The sequence below is a fragment of the Triticum aestivum genome, chromosome 5D (assembly GCF_018294505.1).
Source record: "Triticum aestivum cultivar Chinese Spring chromosome 5D, IWGSC CS RefSeq v2.1, whole genome shotgun sequence".
Lineage (NCBI taxonomy): Eukaryota > Viridiplantae > Streptophyta > Magnoliopsida > Poales > Poaceae > Triticum > Triticum aestivum.
Window position 1 is genome coordinate 11,070,888 of NC_057808.1, and position 14,047 is coordinate 11,084,934.

Genomic DNA, 14,047 nt, shown 5'->3' on the forward strand with positions numbered 1-14,047 from the left:
AAGATATAAGTGTTGAACAAGCGCAGTCTCATAATCTTGCTCAGCTGCTTGCGCTGCAGCTCCCCAGTAGGGCTAACCTTTCTTGAACTCTATTGAAGTGTTGTCGGTTTTGTATATTATTTTGTCGGCGTGTTTATTTGCACTGGTGGCGATCTTTGATGCCCAGTGTATGTAATCTGCTGTCTGCTTGTGCTTTATTATCATAGTGGCGAACTTTGATGCCCAATGGATGTAATATGTCGTAATTTCTTTATTGTATAGTCTAGGTTTTTTCTTATTCACGATGCTGCAGTTATTTTACTGTATATATATCCTGTCTTCACAGTAAACCGGCCAAACCATAAAATTACGGTACATAATCGGGCCGTCATGCAATCACGATGTAGGTGGGGCCTGAAACGTGCCGAACAGCTCACGGGCCGGCAGCAGCCCAAAATGAACCCCGGCCCATGATTGTGCGAATCAAATCACGGGCTTTTAACAGGCCAAAATTGTCTCGGTCCTTGTTTGGCCCAATCAGATATCGGCTGCAAGCAGGCCGGATGCAAACCGGGCCGTAGTTAGGCCCAACTATATGACGGGCTTTTAACAGGCCGAAATTAATATAGGGCCGAAATGTTAAACGGGCCCTTAACAGGCCAAAACTAATATCAGGCCGAATTACTAAGTGGGCCTTTAGCAAGTGGGCCCAAAAGCATAGTGTCCAGTTGACGGGCCGAATCTGATATGGGCCATAATTGAGCCTAAAGCCTCTTAAAGGGCCGGACCTGATCTGGGCCGTAATTTGGCCCAGAACGTGGTAGGCTTTTAACGGGCCGGATCTCATATGGGCCACTATTAGGCCCGGAGCGTGGCAGGCCATTAATGGACCGGATCAAATATGGGCCGGCATTTGGCCCAAAACATGGCAGCCAGTTAATGGGCCGGCCTACTAGGGTCCTCAAAATCTTGTGGGCCTACAGCTGGGCCGGCCCATTAATGTCGGCGAAATCTCGTGGGCCTTTAGCTGGGCCGGCCCATTATGATCCGCAAGAATCTTGTGGGCCTTTACCTGGGCCGGCCCATTATGGCACACAAAAATCTTGTGGGCCTTTATCTGGGCTGGCCCATTATGGCCCGCAAAATCTTGTGGGCCTTTAGCTGGGCCAGCCCATTATTGTTCGCAAAATCTCGTGGGCCTTTAGCTGGGCCGGCCCATTATGGTCCGCAAAATCTTGTGGGCCTTCAGTTGGGCTGGCCCATTTAAACTTGATGGGCCGGTCCACGTGTCAACATATCATAGGCGCATCTCGCCCATTGGATGAGTGACACCTGTGCCAACGCGGACCTGACACGTGTCTCCTCCAGCCAATGATGATTTTACACGTGGAAAATCCCCATTGGTCGGGGCTGTTAACGGGTTATCAGATCCAAAACCCGACCCGATAGCTTAACGGCGTTCCGTTACGGTGGATGCCACGTGTCGGTCACCCTTGACGAAAGCACTTTTGTGACGCGCGATTTATCGTCATGGAAGTGGACACTTCCGTGATGATAATTTTGGTAATGTCATGGAACACTTCTACGACAGCACAGGTATGACTATCTTGATTCTGTCATATATTTGTCATGGATGTCCATGCATGACAAAAAACGCGACCTACTGTGACAAACACGTATCATCACGGAAGTGTATTTTTTTGTAGTGGTAGCACATCTTCTGATAGTGGGGGTAGTTTTGCTTGGAGGCTGACAGCACTTCACTCAGGTAATACACCGGTCTCTGGACTGGTAGCGCCTTTCCTTCCTCCTTGCGTTCTACCACTATGACTGTGCTGACCACTCGGCTGGTGGCGGCGATGTAGAGGAGCATGGGCTCCGTAGGAGTCGGAGCCGCCATGACAGGTGGAGTAGTCAACATCTTCTTGAGCTGGAGAAAAGCTTCATCCGCCTTGTCGTTCCATTCAAAAAAAGTGGTATCTTCATGAGCTAGTACATGGGAAGAGCCTTCTCTCCCAGCCGACTGATGAAACGGCTGATGGACGCCAAACAGCCGGTGAACTTCTGCACATCCAGCATTCGGGTGGGTACTTCCATCCTCTCGACGGCCTTGATCTTCACAGGGTTGCACTCTATGCCGTGCTCTGAGACCAGGAATCCAAGAAGCTGGCCGGCTGGTACTCCGAAGATGCATTTCTCCGGGTTGAGCTTGATTTGAAACCGGCGTAGGTTCTCAAAGGTCTCCTTGAGGTCTTCTAGCAGCGTTCCATGCTTCTCCGTCTTCACCACGACATCGTCCATGTAAATGTGGGCGTTTCTGCCGAGTTGTTTGAGGAGGCACTTCTGTATGCAACGTTGAAATGTGGCGCCGACATTCCTCAAGCCGAACATCATGGTCAAGTAGCAGAAGGCTCCAAATGGTGTGATGAAGGCGGTCTTCAGTCTGTCGGCGGGGTTCAGCTTGATCTGGTGATACCCTGAATATGCATCCAAGAAACTCAACAGCTCGCATCCGGCTGTAGAGTCTATCACTTGGTCGATTCTCGGCAAAGCAAACGGGTCCTTGGGGCAGGCTTTGTTGAGGCTGGTGTAATCAATACACATGCGCCACTGCTTGTTTTTCTTCAACACAAGGACTGGGTTGGCCAGCCACTCTGGAAAGAACACTTCCATGATGAAGCCGGCTGCCAGCAGCCGGGCTATCTCTTCTCCAACGACTCTTCTCTTCTCTTCTGACAGGCGGCGCAAGGGCTGCCTGACTGGCTTGGCATCAGACCGGACATGTAACTTGTGCTCGGCGAAATCCGTCGGAACACCCGGCATGTCTTTAGGTGACCATGCAAAGATGTCCCGATTCTCACGGAGGAAATCGACGAGCTCGCCTTCCTATTTGCTGTCAAGGTTTGCACCTATGACAGCGTACCTCTCCGGGTGCTCCGGGTCCAAGGGTATCTTCTTTGTCTCTTTGGCCGGCTTGAACAAACCCTCGGCTTCCGACTCCTTGGGTTTGGGTGACATCTCCGGCTGCTTGCCTGCCATCGCCACAACTCGGTCAAGGAGCCGCTTCTCGGTCGCAATCACGAGGGACTCGGCCAGCCGACTGCTATCTGCCGCACAAGCGGACGACTTCTTGCAGTCCCCGTCTATGGTCAGAATTCCCTTAGAACTCGGCATCTTCATCTTGAGGTAAGCGTAGTGGGGGACCGCCATGAACTTGGCCAGAGCAGGCCGGCCAAGTAGTGCATGGTATGGGCTCTCGGGGTCCACCACCTCAAACCAGACTGGCTCTTGTCGGAAGTGATCCTTGTCTCCAAAGAGGATGTCTATCTGGATCTTGCCGATTGGTGAGTAGGAAAGGCCAGGAACTATGCCATGGAATACAGTCCGACTGAGCTGAAGCTGCCTTTGTTTGATTCCTAACTTCTCCATGGTATCTTTGTACAGAATGTTGATGCTGCTGCCGCCATCTATCAGAACTCGGGAAAACCGAGCAGCTCGCCTATCAGTGGAAAAGGTGGCATCCAGGACCAGGGCGTAGGAGCCGGGGTTGGGCATTACTTCCGGGTGGTCAGCTCTGCTCCAGCTGATGGGCTTCTCGGACCAATGCATGAACTCGGGGGTCTCTGATGCCACTGCATTCACCTCTTGCTGTCGTTGTTGTCTGTTGTGCTTATCGTCGGCCACGCTGGTGAACATGGCATAAGCTCCATGCTCTTCAGGGTACTCGTCTTGTATGGCTCCGACTGGTCGAACTGCCGGCTGCTGGGGGGGAGGAGGAGGCGGCTGCCCAGCAGGCGGAGGAGGCAGAAGGCCGTCTCCCTTGGCGATCCTGGTGAGCCAATGGCATTTCCGAGTCGTATGGTTGGACGGCTTCGCACCACTGTGGAACTTACAGGGTGCATCAAGAGTCTGCTCATATGAGAAAGCCGGCAGCCAATTGGGCTTGCCGCCCTTCTGGCTCTTGGACAGAGGCTGCCCTTCCGGCTGCTGGTCTTCGACTGCCGCCACCTGCCGGCTTGAGGAAGCCGGCTGTGTGGCTTTGCGCTTGTTGTCGCTTGGTTGCTGGCGCCGACTGGTGTCGCCAGCCGGGGTTCGAGGAGCTTGAGGGGCTACTTTGCCGGGAGTCGGCCGTGGCATATTTATCTGCTATGATCAGCAGCTCGTCGAGGGTCGCCGGCTCGTCGCAGAGGAGTCGGTGCTTGAGGAGGGTGCCCTCTCGGCACCCAGCGATGAAGTACTCGATAGCCTGCACCTCGTGCACGCCTTCGCAAGAGTTGCGGAGCTCGGCCCAACGCGTGAGGTAGTCGCGAGTCGACTCGTTGGGGCCTTGTACGCACAGGGAGAGCTGGCGAGGTTTGGGCGGCCGCTTGTACGTGCTGGTGAAGTTGCGGATGAAGGCTTCGGTGAAGTCAACCCAGCTGTTAATGTTGCGGGGCTTCGGACTGTTCAGCCATGTCCGAGCTATGCCCTGGAGCATGAGCGGAACGTACTTCACAGCAACGCGCTTGTTGCCGTTTGATATGCTGACGACCGTGGAGTAGTCGACCAGCCAGTCCTCCGGCTTCACGGAGCCGGTGTATTTGGGCGTGTCTCTTGGGAGCGTGAACCCTTTGGGGAAGGGCTCGTCTCGAATGCGGGGGCCGAAACAAGGAGGACCCAATTCATCTTCCTCTTCTAGCGCCAGGGACCGGTGGAGACGGTCGATCCGATGGCGTGCATCATTCTCTCTGACTCCCTCTCGGTGGCCAAGGCGGTCGCTGAGCATCGGGTGATCAACAGGTGGCGGGGAGACGCGCCTTTCCCTGCGAGGGGAGGACGCGGACAGTCATCCCGTCGTTCCACTGCTCTCGGGTGGCCGTCTTGGTCGCGCTCAATGGTGATGCGAGTCCGGCTGCGGCTGGCAGCCAACTCCTTGTCTCTTCTTCCGCGGACGCCACCAGTCGGCGTCTGAGATGTCGCGCCTTGATCTCGGCGGGGAGGCAGATCGTCATTTTACCGGTGGGGCGCCTCAGTGCGGCAACCGGCCTCGTGCTGCTTAGCAGCCGCATCGAGGAGCCGCTGGACGCGCTCCGCCATCTGGCGACGCTCTTTGCCCTCGAACTTGTCCAACTCTTCTACTGCCGCCTGGGCAGCTCGGATATTTTCCGCGGGCGTGGCGTAGACGGGGCGATCTGCCCCGAACAGGTTGGCGATGGCCACGCCGCACTACTGGACCGTGCCGAGGCGGCTGGGCCCAGCGGGAGCCGGCGTGCCGCCCACAGCGCGGTCCATCTCGCGCCGGTAGGATTCCGACAGGCGTCTCACGCTAGCCAACTTCTTGGCGCCCTCGACGAGCTGGATGCGGCGTGCTTCCAGCGTCTCGGCGTCGGCGTCTTTTGGGATGGGCGCCGTCAGGTCTTGTAGTGCCGCGTCGAGCGGATCGTGAGCACCTCCGCCGGAGTGCTCGCTGTGGCCGATGACAAGCACTTCCATGACGGCGCTTTCGCCGCTCTCCGTGCAAGGAGGCGGCTCGTCGTAGACCACCACGTTGATGGGGAACGCGTCAAGGGACGCAGTGTCGGAATCGACAAGCATCGGGTCGGTGGAGCCATCGGATTCCAAGTCCGCAGCGGGCTCGCCGGCTACGTGGAGCTGATCGAGGAGGCTGACGAGGCGGCTCTCAGGGCCATCATTGCTCGCATCGGACGCCGGCTCGTCGGAGAGGTGAACCTCGCCAACAAGGTCGGCGAGGGAGCTCGCCACGCAGGCGATCTCCGCGCCACGCGGCGCGTCGGTGCAGACTCTGTCTGGCGTGCCGGGCTGGCTACGCTCGCCAGGGAGGAAAAGGGTTCCCGTCCAGAATAGGTCTCCGGACGACGGTGCACCTCGCCCCATGGTGGGCGCCAAATGTCGGGGGTTGGGTGCGACATATGCCAACGGATGGCTTATCATGGTGGGAGCGAGTAGAACGTCGCCGGTGCCCGGAAGCGGGATGAGGCATAGACACGAATGCCGGCGTACTTTACCCAGGTTCGGGGCTCTCCTAGGAGATAACACCCCTAGTCCTGCTCTGCGGGGTCTCCGCATGATCACTAGGGCACAAGTGAGTACAATGGTGCTCCTCGAGCTGTACGCTAGAGGTAGGAGAAGGCAAGGCTAGCTCTCTCCTTCCTCTATGGGCTGGTCTAGTTCTAACAGGTTGGGAACCCTTTGCATGGGTGCCCTGGGGGGTTTATATAGGCCTACCCCCCAGGGGTACAATGGTAATCCGGCCGGGCGTAGGGCCCGGCCGTCAGTCTCTTCGGCCGCCGGCTTCTCCGCCGACTGCAGGGGCCCGCCGACTGGAGGGTACAGGCTGACAGGCCGCCCCCGCCGCTCTCGGGTCTTGTCGGTTGCTGATCGCTGTAGCCGTGACTCTAATGACGTAGGCTTGGTCAGGGGATCGTGGCTACAGTTCCGCCGCCTGGCAGGCAATTACTGTAGCCACTCAGTGTCTCGTCTGGTTAATGGCGCGTGGGTCCCGAGGAAGGGGCGGGCCGACTGCTGGGGGCCGACCTCCATCGGGTCTGACTGGTGGGGCTCTTGCCGTCTTCCGGGCTCTCGCTGATTGGTGGGGCCCGTCGTCCTTGGGCCGTACCGACAGGCCATCGTGGGAGCAGGACTCCGCCTGCTTGTGGTGATGTCAGGGATGGCGTGGCAACAGTGCCGCGCCGGGCGGAGATCTCCGCCGGTACGGTGCACTGTGGCCACGCTTGTCCCTGGACGGGGGGGATGGGCTACACTATAGCCATTCCCCGTCTTGTCTTTCTTGATGAGGGCGCAGGCTTCGTTGGCGCCACGGGCCGACTGCTAGGGGACAGCTTCTCTAGAAGCCGCCAGCTAGGAGTCGGCTTGTGTTGGTGTCGCCTCCGAGACTCGGCCGTCTACGGGCAGCCGGCTATTCCTCCAGCCGGCCTCCAGAAGGCGGCACTTCATCTTGGCGCCTTGAGGGGCGCAGCTAGCCCCGATGTCTTGAAAGGTTTTGGGCTTCGGGTTGGCCTACCCGTGGCCCATTACTCCGACACAAAGCAATATGACAATGATGAACGTGTCATGATAAACGGAACGGTGGAAAGTTGCATGGCAATATATCTCGGAATGGCTATGGAAATGCCATAATAGGTAGGTATGGTGGCTGTTTTGAGGAAGATATAAGGAGGTTTATGTGTGAAAGAGCGTATCATATCACGGGGTTTGGATGCACCAGCGAAGTTTGCACCAACTCTCAATGTGAGAAAGGGCAATGCACGGTACCGAAGAGGCTAGCAATGGTGGAAAGGTGAGAGTGTGTATAATCCATGGACTCAACATTAGTCATAAAGAACTCACATACTTATTGCAAAAATCTACAAGTCATAAAAAACCAAGCACTACGCGCATGCTCCTAGGGGGATAGATTGGTAGGAAAAGACCATCGCTCGTCCCCGACCGCCACTCATAAGGAGTACAATCAAAGAACACCTCATGTTTCAAATTTGTTACATAACGTTTACCATACGTGCATGCTACGAGACTTGAAAACTTCAACACAAGTATTTCTCAAATTCACAACTACTCAACTAGCACAACTTTAATATTACTACCTCCATGTCTCAAAACAATCATCACACATCAAACTTCTCTTAGTATTCAACGCACTCATAAGAAAGTTTTTACTAATCTTGAATACCTAGCATATTAGGATTTTTTTAAGCAAATTACCATGCTATTTAAGACTCTCAAAATAATCTAAGTGAAGCATGAGAAATCAATAGTTTCTATAAAACAAATCCACCACCGTGCTCTAAAAGATATAAGTGAAGTACTAGAGCAAAAACTATATAACTCAAAAGATATAAGTGAAGCACATAGAGTATTCTAATAATTTCCGAATCATGTGTGTCTCTCTCAAAAGGTGTGTACAGCAAAGATGATTGTGGTAAACTAAAAAGCAAAGACTCAAATCATACAAGACCCTCCAAGCAAAACACATATCATGTGGTGAATAAAAATATAGCTCCAAGTAAAGTTACCGATGTAAGTAGACGAAAGAGGGGATGCCTTCCGGGGCATCCCCAAGCTTTGGCTTTTAGGTGTCCTTATATTATCTTGGGGGTGCCATGGGCATCCCCAAGCTTAGGCTCTTGCCACTCCTTGTTCCATAATCCATCAAATCTTTCACCCAAAACCTGAAAACTTCACAACACAAAACTCAGCAGAAAATCTCGTGAGCTCCGTTAGCGATAGAAAACAAAAGACCACTTCAAGGTACTGTAATGAACTCATTATTTATTTATATTGGTGTTAAACCTACTGTATTCCAACTCCTCTATGGTTTATAAACTCTTTTACTAGCCATAGATTCATCAAAATAAGCAAACAACACACGAAAAACAGAATCTGTCAAAAACAGAACAGTCTGTAGTAATCTGTAACTAACGCAAACTTCTGGAACTCCAAAAAATCAGCCAAAATAGGACGACCTAGACAATTTTTTTATTGATCCTAAGCAATTGGAATAAATATTTTATCACGTTCTGGTGATTTTTAACAATTATTTTCGTGAACAGAAAGTTTCTGGAATTTTCTGCAAGATCAAATAACTATCATCCAAGAAGATCCTATAGGTTTAACTTGGCTCAAATACTAATTAAAACATAAAAACACATCTAACCAGAGGCTAGAACAAATATTTATTCCTAAACAGAAGCAAAAAGCAAAAAACTAAAAGTAAAATTGGGTTGCGTCCCAACAAGCGCTATCGTTTAACGCCCCTAGCTAGGCATAAAAGCAAGGATGGATCTAGGTGTTGCCATCTTTGGTAGGCAATCCATAAGTGGCTCTCATGATAGATTCATATGGTAATTTTATTTTCTTCCTAGGGAATTGTTCCATGCCTTTCTTTAATGGAAATTGGAATCTAATATTCCCTTCCTTCATATCAATAATTGCACCAATCGTTCTAAGGAAAGGTCTACCACGAATAATAGGACATGAAGGATTGCAATCTATATCAAGAACAATAAAATCTACGGGCACATAGTTCCTATTTGCAAAAATAAGAACATCATTAATTCTTCCCATAGGTTTCTTAATGGTGGAATCTGCAAGGTGCAAGTTTAAAGAGCAATCATCAAAATCACGGAAACCTTGCAAATCGCACAAAGTTTTTGGAATCGTGGAAACACTAGCACCCAAATCACACAAAGCATAGCATTCATGATCTTTAATCTTAATTTTAATAGTAGGTTCCCACTCATCATAAAGTTTTCTAGGGATAGAAACTTCCAAATCAAGTTTTTCTTCATAAGATTGCATCAAAGCATCAACGATATGTTTAGTAAAGGCTTTATTTTGACTATAAGCATGAGGAGAATTTAGCACGGATTGCAACAAGGAAATACAATCTATCAAAGAGCAGCTATCATAATTAAATTCCTTGAAATCCAAAATAGTGGGTTCATTAATATCTAATGTTTTGATCTCTTCAATCCCACTTTTGTCAATTTTAGCATCAAGATCCAAAAACTCCGAATTTCTGGAACGCCTTCTAGGTAAAGGTGGATCATATTTAGTCCCATCGTTATCAAGAATCATATTGCAAAACAAAGATTTAATAGGGGACACATCAATAACTTTTAGATCTTCATCTTTATTTCCATAAAAATTAGAAGAACACGCTTTTATAAAGCAATCTTTCTTAGCACGCATCCTAGCGGTTCTTTCTTTGCACTCATCAATGGAAATTCTCATGGCTTTGAGAGACTCATTGATATCATGCTTAGGTGGAATAGATCTAAGTTTCAAGGAATCAACATCAAGAGAAATTCTATCAACGTTCCTAGCCAATTCATCAACTTTAAGCAATTTTTCTTCAAGCAAAGCATTGAAATTCTTTTGCGAATTCATAAATTCCTTAACACTAGTCTCAAATTCAGAGGGCATATTATTAAAATTTCCATAAGAATTGTTGTAGGAATTACCATAATTATTAGAGGAATTACTAGGATAAGGCCTAGGATTAAAGTTTCCTCTATACGCGTTGTTACCAAAATTATTCCTACCAACAAAATTCACATCCATTGATTCATTATTATTCTCAATCAAGGTAGACAAAGGCATATCATTAGGATCAGAAGAAACACTCTTAGTAGCAAATAATTTCATAAGTTCATCCATCTTTCCACTCAAAACATTAATTTCTTCTATCGCATGCACATTTTTATTAGTGGATCTTTCAGTATACCATTGAGAATAATTAACCATAATATTATCTAGGAGTTTAGTAGCTTCTCATAAAGTGATTTCCATAAAAGTGCCTCCCGCGGACGAATCTAAAAGATTTCTAGAAGCAAAATTCAATCCGGCATAATTTTTTTGTATAATCATCCACAAATTCAAACCATGCGTAGGGCAATTACGTATCATTAATTTCATCCTCTCCCAAGCTTGTGCAACATGTTCATGATCAAGTTGCTTAAAATTCATAATATCGTTTCTAAGAGAGATAATCTTAGTGGGGGGAAAATACTTAGAGATAAAAGCATCTTTGCACTTATTCCAAGAATCAATACTATTTTTAGGCAAAGACGAAAACCAAGCTTTAGCACGATCTCTAAGCGAAAAAGGAAATAGCTTCAATTTAACAATATCATTGTCAACATCTTTCTTCTTTTGCATATCACACAAATCAACGAAGCTATTTAGAAGAGTAGCAGCATCTTCACTAGGAAGGCCGGCGAATTGATCTTTCATGACAAGATTCAACAAAGCAGCATTGATTTCACAAGATTCAGTATCGGTAAGAGGAGCAATCAGAGTGCTAAGGAAATCATTATTGTTGGTATTGGTAAAGTCACATAATTTGGTATTGTCTTGACCATCGTGACAAGCAAGCAATCCAACACACGAGCAAACAAGAAGCAAGCGAAAAAGAGGCAAACGAAAAAGAGAGGGCGAATAAAACGGCAAGGGTGAAGTGGGGGAGAGGAAAACGAGAGGCAAATGGCGAATAATGTAATGCGGGAGATAAGGGTTTGTGATGGGTACTTGGTATGTTGACTTTCGCGTAGACCTCCCCGGCAACGGCGCCAGAAATCCTTCTTGCTACCTCTTGAGCACTGCGTTGGTTTTCCCTTGAAGAGGAAAGGGTGATGCAGCAAAGTAGCGTAAATATTTCCCTCAGTTTTTGAGAACCAAGGTATCAATCCAGTAGGAGGCTACACACGAGTCCCTCGCACATACACAAACAAATAAATCCTCGCAACCAACGCGATAAGGGGTTGTCAATCCCTACACGGTCACTTACGAGAGTGAGACCTGATAGATATGATAAGATAATATTTTTGGTATTTTTGTGATAAAGATGCAAAGTAAAATAAAAGGCAACGGAAATAGCTAAGTGTTGGAAGATTAATATGATGGAAAATAGACCCGGGGGCCATAGGTTTCACTAGTGGCTTTTCTCGAGAGCATAAGTATTTACGGTGGGTGAACAAATTACTGTTGAGCAATTGACAGAATTGAGCATAGTTATGAGAATATCTAGGTATGATCATGTATATAGGCATCATGTCCAAAACAAGTAGACCGACTCCTGCCTGCATCTACTACTATTACTCCACACATCGACCGCTATCCAGCACGCATCTAGAGTATTAAGTTCATAAGAACAGAGTAATGCTTTAAGCAAGATGACATGATGTAGAGGGATAAACTCATGCAATATGATATAAACCCCATCTTGTTATCCTCGATGGCAACAATAAAATACGTGCCTTGCTGCCCCTACTGTCACTGGGAAAGGACACCGCAAGATTGAACCCAAAGCTAAGCACTTCTCCCATTGCAAGAAAGATCAATCTAGTAGGCCAAACCAAACTGATAATTCGAAGAGACTTGCAAAGATAACCAATCATACATAAAAGAATTCAGAAGATTCAAATATTGTTCATAGATAAACTTGATCATAAACCCACAATTCATCGGTCTCAACAAACACACCGCAAAAGAAGATTACATCGAATAGATCTCCACAAGAGAGGGGGAGAACATTGTATTGAGATCCAAAAAGAGAGAGGAAGCCATCTAGCTAATAACTATGGACCCGAAGGTCTGAGTAAACTACTCACACTTCATCGGAAAGGCTATGGTGTTGCTGTAGAAGCCCTCCGTGATCGATGCCCCCTCCGGCGGAGCTCCGGAACAGGCCCCAAGATGGGATCTCACGGGTACAGAAGGTTGCGGCGGTGGAATTAGGTTTTTGGCTCCGTATCTGGTAGTTTGGGGGTACGTAGGTATATATAGGAGGAAGGAGTACGTCGGTGGAGCAACATGGGGCCCACGAGGGTGGAGGGCGCGCCCAGGGGGGTAGGCGCGCCCCCTACCTCGTGGCTTCCTGGTAGATTTCTTGGCGTAGGGTCCAAGTCCTCTGGATCACGTTCGTTCCGAAAATCACGTTCCTGAAGGTTTCATTCCGTTTGGACTCTGTTTGATATTCTTTTTCTGCGGAACTCTGAAATAGGCAAAAAACAGCAATTCTGGGTTGGGCCTCCGGTTAATAGGTTAGTTCCAAAAATAATATAAAAGTGTATAATAAAGCCCAATAATGTCCAAAATAGAAGATAATATAGCATGGAGCAATCAAAAATTATAGATACGTTGGAGACGTATCACAGGGAGGTACCAAAGTAATCCAGGAGTGGATCACTGGACAGCGGTCAAGAACATCCTAAAATACCTGAAAAGGACTAAGGATATGTTTCTCGTTTATGGAGGTGACAAAGAGCTTGTCATAAATGCTTACGTCAATGCAAGCTTTGACACTGATCTGGATGACTCTAAGTCACAAACCGGATACGTATTTATATTGAACGGTGGAGCTGTCAGTTGGTGCAGTTCTAAGCAAAGCGTCGTGGCGGGATCTACGTGTGAAGCGGAGTACATAGCTGCTTCGGAAGCAGCAAATGAAGGAGTTTGGATGAAGGAGTTCATATCCGATCTAGGTGTCATACCTAGTGCATCGGGTCCAATGAAAATCTTTTGTGACAATACTGGTACAATTGCCTTGGCAAAGGAATCCAGATTTCACAAGAGAACCAAGCACATCAAGAGACGCTTCAATTCCATCCGCGATCAAGTCAAGGAGGGAGACATAGAGATTTGTAAGATACATACGGATCTGAATGTTGCAGACCCGTTGACTAAGCCTCTCTCACAAGCAAAACATGATCAGCACCAAGACTCCATGGGTGTTAGAATCATTACTGTGTAATCTAGATTATTGACTCTAGTGCAAGTGGGAGACTGATGGAAATATGCCCTAGAGGCAATAATAAAGTTGTTATTTATATTTCCTTATATCATGATAAATGTTTAGTATTCATGCTATAATTGTATTAACAGGAAACTTAGTACATGTGTGAATACATAGACAAACAGAATGTCACTAGTATGCCTCTACTTGACTAGCTCGTTGAATCAAAGATGGTTAAGTTTCCTAGCGATAGACATGAGTTGTCATTTGATTAACGGGATCACATCATTAGAGAATGATGTGATTGACTTGACCCATTCCGTTAGCTTAGCACTTGATCATTTAGTATGTTGCTATTGCTTTCTTCATGACTTATACATGTTCCTATGACTATGAGATTATGCAACTCCCGAATACCGGAGGAACACTTAGTGTGCTACCAAACGTCACAACGTAACTAGGTGATTATAAAGGTGCTCTACAGGTGTCTCCAATGGTACTTGTTGAGTTGGCATAGATCAAGATTAGGATTTGTCACTCCGATTGTCGGAGAGGTATCTCTGGGCCCTCTCAGTAATGCACATCACTATAAGCCTTGCAAGCAATGTGGCTAATGAGTTAGTTGCGGGATGATGCATTACGGAATGAGTAAAGAGACTTGCCGGTAACGAGATTGAACAAGGTATTGATATACCGACGATAGAATCTCGGGCAAGTAACATACCGATGACAAAGGGAACAACGTATGTTGTTATGCGGTTTGACCGATAAAGATCTTCGTAGAATATGTAGAAACCAATATGAGCATCCAGGTTC